Source organism: Stegastes partitus, unplaced genomic scaffold (genome assembly GCF_000690725.1).
Source record: "Stegastes partitus isolate 25-593 unplaced genomic scaffold, Stegastes_partitus-1.0.2 Scaffold120, whole genome shotgun sequence".
NCBI classification, from domain to species: Eukaryota; Metazoa; Chordata; class Actinopteri; family Pomacentridae; genus Stegastes; species Stegastes partitus.
Genome location: NW_007577851.1, coordinates 121657 through 129822, shown reverse-complemented (window position 1 = coordinate 129822; position 8166 = coordinate 121657).

The following is an 8166-nucleotide window of genomic DNA, read 5'->3' as shown; positions in this document are numbered from 1 at the left end:
AGAGAGAGAGAGAGAGAGAGAGAGAGAGAGAGAGAGAGAGAGAGGGGGAGGGAGAGTGAGAGAGGATCAGTCGTGCTGCGCTGGTACGTGCGTGTGATTCATCAGCGAAGGCCCCGCCCACTGGTCGGCGCAACCAATCATCACAGGCCTGAGATCTGCCTGACCACTGACTGCAGGTGATTAAATATGATAAAAAATAGAGAGGCTGGAGGAGTGGGTGGTAGAGCGGAAGTGGCTGAGTGTCTTATAAGGTTGTGATTAATGGGAGGGAACACACAGAGAGCAGCACAGACGATGGGACTGTTTCACTTGACTTAGTGCTGAATATGAACCACAGCACAGTGACTACTAGAGGATTCACCTGGAGACATAACTGAATTAGCACAGCGACAACCAACGCACTACTGACACACATACAGATGGGTGACAGATAAAAGGAAACCCCGACATAAAAAGTGTGACTAGGGTGCCACCAGAACAGTTTCAGTACACCTTGATATTATTCTACAAGTCTTTTGAACTGATGCTGGTAGAGAACGCTGTCCAACATGTCGGTGCAAAATTGCCCATACATGTTCTATTGGTTTGAGATCTGGTGGCTGTGAAGGCTGTAGCATATGATTCTTGTCATTTTCATACTCATTAAAGCATTCAAATGACTCCTTGTGCCCTATGGATGGGCGCTTTGTCACCCAGGAAGAGACCACTCCCATCCACACAGAAATGTTTCATCACTGGACAAAGGTGATCACTCAGAACAACTGTATTGATCTGCAGTAATCCTTCCCCTGTAAGGGGATATGGCGGCAAAACGCCCCTTCACAACATAACAGAGCAACTGGATCCCCTCATTGCAGTAGTGAAGGGATCTTTTTTCCTGTAATGTGTCACCCATTTGTAAATGTAAATACACAGCATGATCTCATCTACTCAAGTCAGAACAGAAGGCAGGGCCTGGCCATAATTCAATGACTGTATTATCAACTTAGAGCAGCATCATTATTTAATGTTAGTGTCGTTATCGTTTGATAAATTTCTGTTCAGCTTTTGGGAAATTTCCTTTAATTAACATGCGACATCTGCTCTGTTTATTCCATACAACAAGTTGTAATTTTGTGGCTGATTATGTATTTATTGTGGTCAAGGAGAGGTTACCAGACAACCAGCAGAGACTCCAGGAAGTCACAACATAATAGGTCAGCGCATATCCCCTTTAAAACCCCGTGTTTAGCTTTGGTACAGAATAAACAAACAAGATATACCATGTTAATTGCTGCACTTTAGAGGTTATGTGAGGTGAAATCTGTGACCTTAAAGAAAGCCAGGTCAGTCATTTCCTGCTGTATCTAGTCTTTGAGCTAAGCCAACTATCTTCTTGATTCAGCTTCATATTCATTAGACAGATGTGAAAACAGCAGTTGTGTTGAACATTATGTATAATTAAAAACTTACAAAAATATTTTAGCCATTAAAGTCTTAGTTTTTATTACCAAAAAAATTGTGTTTGATCTGAAACCAAGGAACACCTGGGCAAGAATCATTGATATTAATGCTGGTATTTATTACTTTTTTGCACCTAATGCACTATTAAGTAGAGAAGAGCCATGTCTCATGATTTATGAGTTGAATGCATCATTAATGAGCTTCTATTTTCGTTACCATCAAATGATTTCCTAAAACATTAAGCAATTCCTTTACTAATTTCTGTTAACTACTTAATCATGTGTACGTTAAAAAATAGCTGCTGATCAATTAATTCTTTCTGCTTTAATTGACGCTATCCTTATCCAAGACTTCTACCTCAATGTCTTACAACCCATACCTTATCCCGATCAATAGCGTAAATACATTAGGTATCGATCCACCCACTACTACTTTGAATGTCACTATTTATACGTAGTCCTAATGCAGAAATGACCACTGACTGATGGAGAAACACTTGAATTCACACAACACACACACATACACAGAGGCTTCAGTTAGCACCGCAGCAGAGAGTGAGGGTCTGCCAGTGACAGTTGGTGCCATCACTGGTGCTGGCTGTCTGCCACCAGGCTTTAACCCTCCCCTCCCCTCCCAGGGAACAAGAAGAGCTGTTTATCTGACTAACTCCAAGACTGCCAGCACACCCTCCCCCATCCACTACTTACCAATGATGAGCAATGCTCCATACACCACTGCCATATCTACGCTTCTAACTGCCCCCCCTGCCAGCCTAACATCCACCACAAAGCTCCCCTATCACCCACTTGACATGTAGCTTGAGCTACATGCACATTGCCACCTATTACCCCCAACCATATGTCACCAAAATCCCCTCTGTTTCAATCTATAGGTCCATAAGGCTTAGCGTCCATCCATATGTTTGACCCTTTTGCCAAACCCAGAGCAGGAAGAGAAAGGTCAGAAATTCTACAAGTATTTTTCATTGTTTACAGTAATATTTGAAATGCTTGCATAGATCTTTACATTGTCAAAAATTAAAAAGGCACATTTTTAAAATTGCAAATATTAACACAGGATGCCACTGTTTGTTTTCCACATAATACCTACAGTCAATGCTTCTTTAAACATATTATTGTAAATGTGATAACAAAGGTCCTCTAAATTAACCCAAACCTTGATTTTTCAGTAAACCTAACCAAGTTGTTTTTGTGTTGAATCCTGACCAAACAGAGGTACAAAATCTCAGTGCTACATTTCCTGATACATCAGGTGTAATTTAGGAAACCCAGGTTTCCTGAATTAACAGTTATTCAGTAGCAACATAAAGACAAAGTGAGGGGAAAAAATCAACACAAAGTGCCTTAGTAAGGTGTTGGGCCACCCAATAAAGGTAATCACTCAGAACACCTTTGTATTGATTTGCAGTGACATTTTCCTTTAAGGAGATAATTGAACCCAAATCATGCCAGCAAAATACCCCCCACACCATAAAAGAGCCACCAGATTACCTCACTGCAGGGATCAAGAGTTCAGATTTTCCTTTAATTTGTCACCGTCTGTATGTGGTCATTTAGGTTGGAGGACATGTTGGATGGACAAAATTTATGCAAAGTGGTTTGATCTGCAATTTCCTTTGTTTAACATGTTGAAGTATTCTGATGGCAAGGGGTTTAGCTGAATGTATATAAAAAATAAAAAAAATAATACAAAAATAAATAATCAAAGACCAGTGAGAAGAAAAGCTTCACCTTCTCGAAAATAAGGATTTGACTCTTATTTTCATAGGATTTTAAACTTAATGTCTTTGTACTGTTACTCAGACAAAACAAGAAAAATATTGACACCGTATTGGCCACTCAGAACTTGTGAAAACTTTTCTGCAACTTTAGACAGTAACTAAGTAACTAAAAACCTGAAAGAGTCATTAGTAATAAAGGAACAACCACTCAGTACCAGGAATAATCCTCATTAGAAATGTTGGTTTTCACTTAACACACTTAGTCAGGATAGACTGTAAATAGTATCACACCTAAGCATAAGACGTTGACACAATTACACAATATACAATAATTGAAATGCCTTCAAAAATTAGAGTACATGGTTCAGGTACTACAGCATTTCCTACATAAATCTTGTTCTTCTCTGTTCAGGTTTAACTTTCACCGTTTTATTTCCTCTGACAGTTGATGGAAAAACACCTGCTGCCACAGTGCTAACTAGCTAGCATTTAGTAGCATTTAGCCAGACCTGCCAGAATAATTAACCTATAGAGAGCAATAACTGCAAGAGGACAGACTGTAATACACAAACTAACACACACAAACAATAGCTTAGATTGTGTAATCCATTTTTGGACATTTCTAAATGCCCAAAACTCTGAAACACGCTGTCCTTTGCATTTTTAGCCTCGTAGCATTGCAATGCTACGGAACTAGCAAACAGTAGAATGGTTAGCCAAATATTAATCTGGTGAATTAAGGATGTGGTGTTAAGACATATATTCAAACATTTACTGACCTTTTAGTCTTGTCTTGTCCTCCACAAACCCCATCAAAACAGCTAGAAAATGTACAGTGAGTTTATAAAAACGTGGTCTCGACACGGAAGATAATTCCAATTGAAATGTATTGGTTTGAAATTCGTGCTCGGGAACACGAAAAAGTCGGACAAATAGTGTCCCAGGACACAAAGCAATAGATTAAGTTTCGTGACTATTTCCTGAATAGTCGTGAGACTGGGTTGGAGTTTACTGAAAACAGCGAACTAAGGTTGCTGAAGAAAATGAGACTGAACTGAGCAGCTGATCTAAATTACTTCTAAGTGATCTCACTGAGTGTGTCTCAAATAATAAGCAAAATGCAATATGCTTTGCCACAAAAAGGTTTTTTTGTTGGTTTTTTTTAAGTATGTGTTTTATTTTTATTTTTTAAGTTGTGTGAAACAAGTCTTTAGGAACTGCCTATGTGTGATATTTTATTGGAAAACATGAAACTGCTGATCAGATGTTATAGAAAACTTATTAAACAATTTGACATGTTAGTTGCAATGCCTTAAAATCTAATTAATATGCTTGGAATAAAGAAGTTACTAACAGGTAGGATGACACACATTGGCTGGACTCCCTACCTATCCTCCCGTTCACTGTGTAAAATCATCATAATAATCATCACAACAGGATAATCACTATCATCATCGCTGTATGTGGCAGGTTTTCTTCAGGTACAGTTAATCCAGCTCAGCCTGTCCTTGTTAACCTGCCATGCCTGACCCTGGGCCTGCCTGCGTGGCAGCAGCCTCGGGTCTGTCTCCTGTAGCGACCGTGCCATTCAGCCGTGAAGGCTTGGCCTCGGACCGGTCCTGTTACCTTGGTGACAGCCGAGCGTGACCACCCACCATCCCCTCCCTCACTTGGACCCGTTGCCCTGCAGTGAATCTGAGCTGTTTTGTGTCCTCTCATCATCTCCTTTGGTACAGATGGAGGGGACACCAGTGCAGACTCTTTATTTAACCCCAACATCCAGGTCTGCATTCAAGGAGACAGATAAAATTATTTGTGTCAGATGTGGGCAAGATTAGAAGAAACACTGTGTTGCTGAGGAAAGGAGGAACTGTCTCGATTGCTCTGGTCTGGATCCTCTGAAGAGAAACAAACCACAGATCAGTTGAAATTATCTTCACACTGTAGCTGCCATCTCATCAGCATTAAAAACACTCACTAAGCACTAAAGTAAGATTGGCAAAATGTTGGGTTAGGTTAACATCAGATATTAAATTTAAGGACCTTTGTTAATTTTGTTAAACCAATCCAAGTCATCCTGGCAGGTATCAGAAAACCACAAGTCAACCAACGTGACTCAACTTTTCTCAAGATAATACAGAAGAGATGGCGTATCAAGGATTTCCCCACATAGACTGATTATTAAATCTAAATGTATGACACTGGAAGTAATGTGGGATTCATGTTTTCCAGTCTTTGACAATTACCTTTTTAGTCTCATCATCCAGGCTAATTTATATGATAATGAAGTGATAAAGTATTCTTCTAGCAAGAAAAATGTCTGTGGGGAAGTATAATTCTTCTGTACATACACTAGAAAACAGGTCAGAGGTATGAGATCAGAGCAACTCTAACACTGGACACTACAAATGCCAATAAATGTTCTCATCTTTCCTGCCTTTCATTTCTCTAGTCTTTGCTTCTTCATAAATCATACTATGAATAAACAAACACTTTTTCTCACCTCTGTTTATATGCTTTGATTATAATATTGAGATATTGAAGGATAAAATGTGTGTAACATGACTTGTATGTATTACAATAAAGTAGAACCTTCCATACTTCAATGACTTCTTTAACACATGATCAAACATTTCCTCTTCCCTGTTTTTTTCTTGCAATTTGTAGAAGTAAAATCTCACACTTGTTCCTTCGACTGAGGACCAGGACTTTGAAACTCCAACAAGATTCAAACCTGCACCCGGTCAACAAGATAATGATCAGCATCATTCATCAGGAGCACCGATGTGTCCAATCAGATGCAGCGATGCTTGCGTCTGCCTCTTTTGACCTGGTGCTTCTCTTCCTTCCCACCCCCACTTCAATGTGCAGACGCAGGGTTGCTTAGCAACCCAGGAGCAGCCTATGGAGAACACGATCATTCGAGCAGACTCACACACACTTGGAAAACCCAGGAACTCTGAAGGAGGAAGATAATTTACTCCCACTCCACCCCTCCATCACGCTCTGTGACCGCCCAAAAATAAGAGACACAGTCAACAGCAGTGCGTGGAGGAGATTCCTGCACCTGAGACCACGCACACTCAAGAGCTCAGTGCCTGAGCAGAGAGTCATCTGTAGGCATCACATATGTCTCCTGAAACAATCCCATCAGCACCTTTGATTAAAAGCCCTCACATACATATCTACATCCAGAAGCTCACTTCATATTTTGTGATTTTGACTGATTACCAAAGGATTTAAGCCCAGCAGCCATGAAATCAGCATTTCTAACAGACAAAGAGCTTTAAGAGATGAAAGTTAAAAGCTCTGCAGCGTCTCCCCAGTCTAACACCATTAGCACATTAAGTGAGTGCTTAAATACAGTCAGCAGACGATGGATCAACTCAGTGCCTTGAGCGGGAGACAGCACTGTAATCCCCTAAAGGGGGGTTTCACTACAGTAATGGCAACCCGCATGAAACCACAGCCCCTGGGGAGTGGTGGAACTGGGTAGATTATGAACAGCCTTGGGGCAACGTTAAATCCCTCACAGGTCCAACAAACACACACACACACACACACACACACAGAAAAAAGCTGGTAAGTGTACACACATAAACACAACCGTAACATACATGAAAACACACACACACACAACCATGTTTGAAAATGAAAAAAAAAAGAGAGGAGTACACACATAAAAACAAACACACACACATCATTCAGGGTTACGATTTGACTGATACCTCAGCGGGGGTAAATAATTCCTCTCATTTTACATCTGCATGACATGTTTGGAGAGGAGGGTGCACTTACTGGGTGTCAGGGGGATCATTTTACGACTGCTGGTTTAGGGGATGGTGATGGAATGACTCTTTGTGCTGAAAGCAAAGAGATGGCAGCAGTTGAGTGTGTTTTTTTTTTTTTTTCTTTTTCTGGCCAGTTAAAGCTAAAGCCTGAAGGGAAAGAGAAATAAACTGAAACATAGTGACATAAAAGGTAAAGAGCACATTATAGGCTGATTCCAGCTGGAAAACAGAATGAAAACAGTGTGACCTGGTGATTAACATTGACGAGCACATGATTACCTGACAAGGATATAGTTGTTATTACATGCTGACTCTGAGAACAAACAGAAATGCTGAATTTATCACAAATCGAATCACTCGAGGAATGGACCGTGGAGCCATTACACGTGGGCCAAATTATTTCAGCTGGTTATACGCAATACCACACTAGGGGGGGAAAATACCATAAAGAAACATCTGGCAGCAAGGGCATAGGAAAATAATGGTTGAAAAATGACTGAATGCTGTAATGTTCAAAAACTGTAAAAATGAGTGAAAATTACGATAAATACCTGTAAAATGGTTATATTTTTAGCAGATGAAAATACTGTAAAATATTTTCATTTTACGATCACACATCGTGAAAAAAATTATTATTTGTAAAATTACACATTTCAGATGTGGACATTATGTATAGTTTTGGCCTGTTTTGGGGTATTTTTGTGTATTTTTTGACAATTAACATGTAAAATTTATACTTAATTTTCTATAATTTTACGACAGATTGTGTTATTTAACTAAATAAGGAAAATCTGTAAAATGACAGTTAAAAAAAAGTATATATCATTTTAAAATTCTTAATATATTTTTCTTTCCAGTAATAGCAAATAACTGTAAAATAATGATTTTTTTCCCAAATTAAATACAGTAAAAACATTGTAAGTTGACTGTCAGAAGTTGTAAAAGAATGAATTATCTTTTGTAAAAACTGATTTCTTATGAGGCATTGTTTACAGATTTGGCCTGTTTTGTAGTGTTAACATGTAAATAAATACCTTTTCCTGTGATTTTACTAGTTATCTGTAATTTAACAGGGAAAATCCATTAATTAACTGTGAACGGTTTAAAAATACAGTTAGAAACTGCTATAAAATGGTCATTTTTACAGTGCAAACAGCAAAACTTTGGTAAAACACTTAAATATAGTTAGTA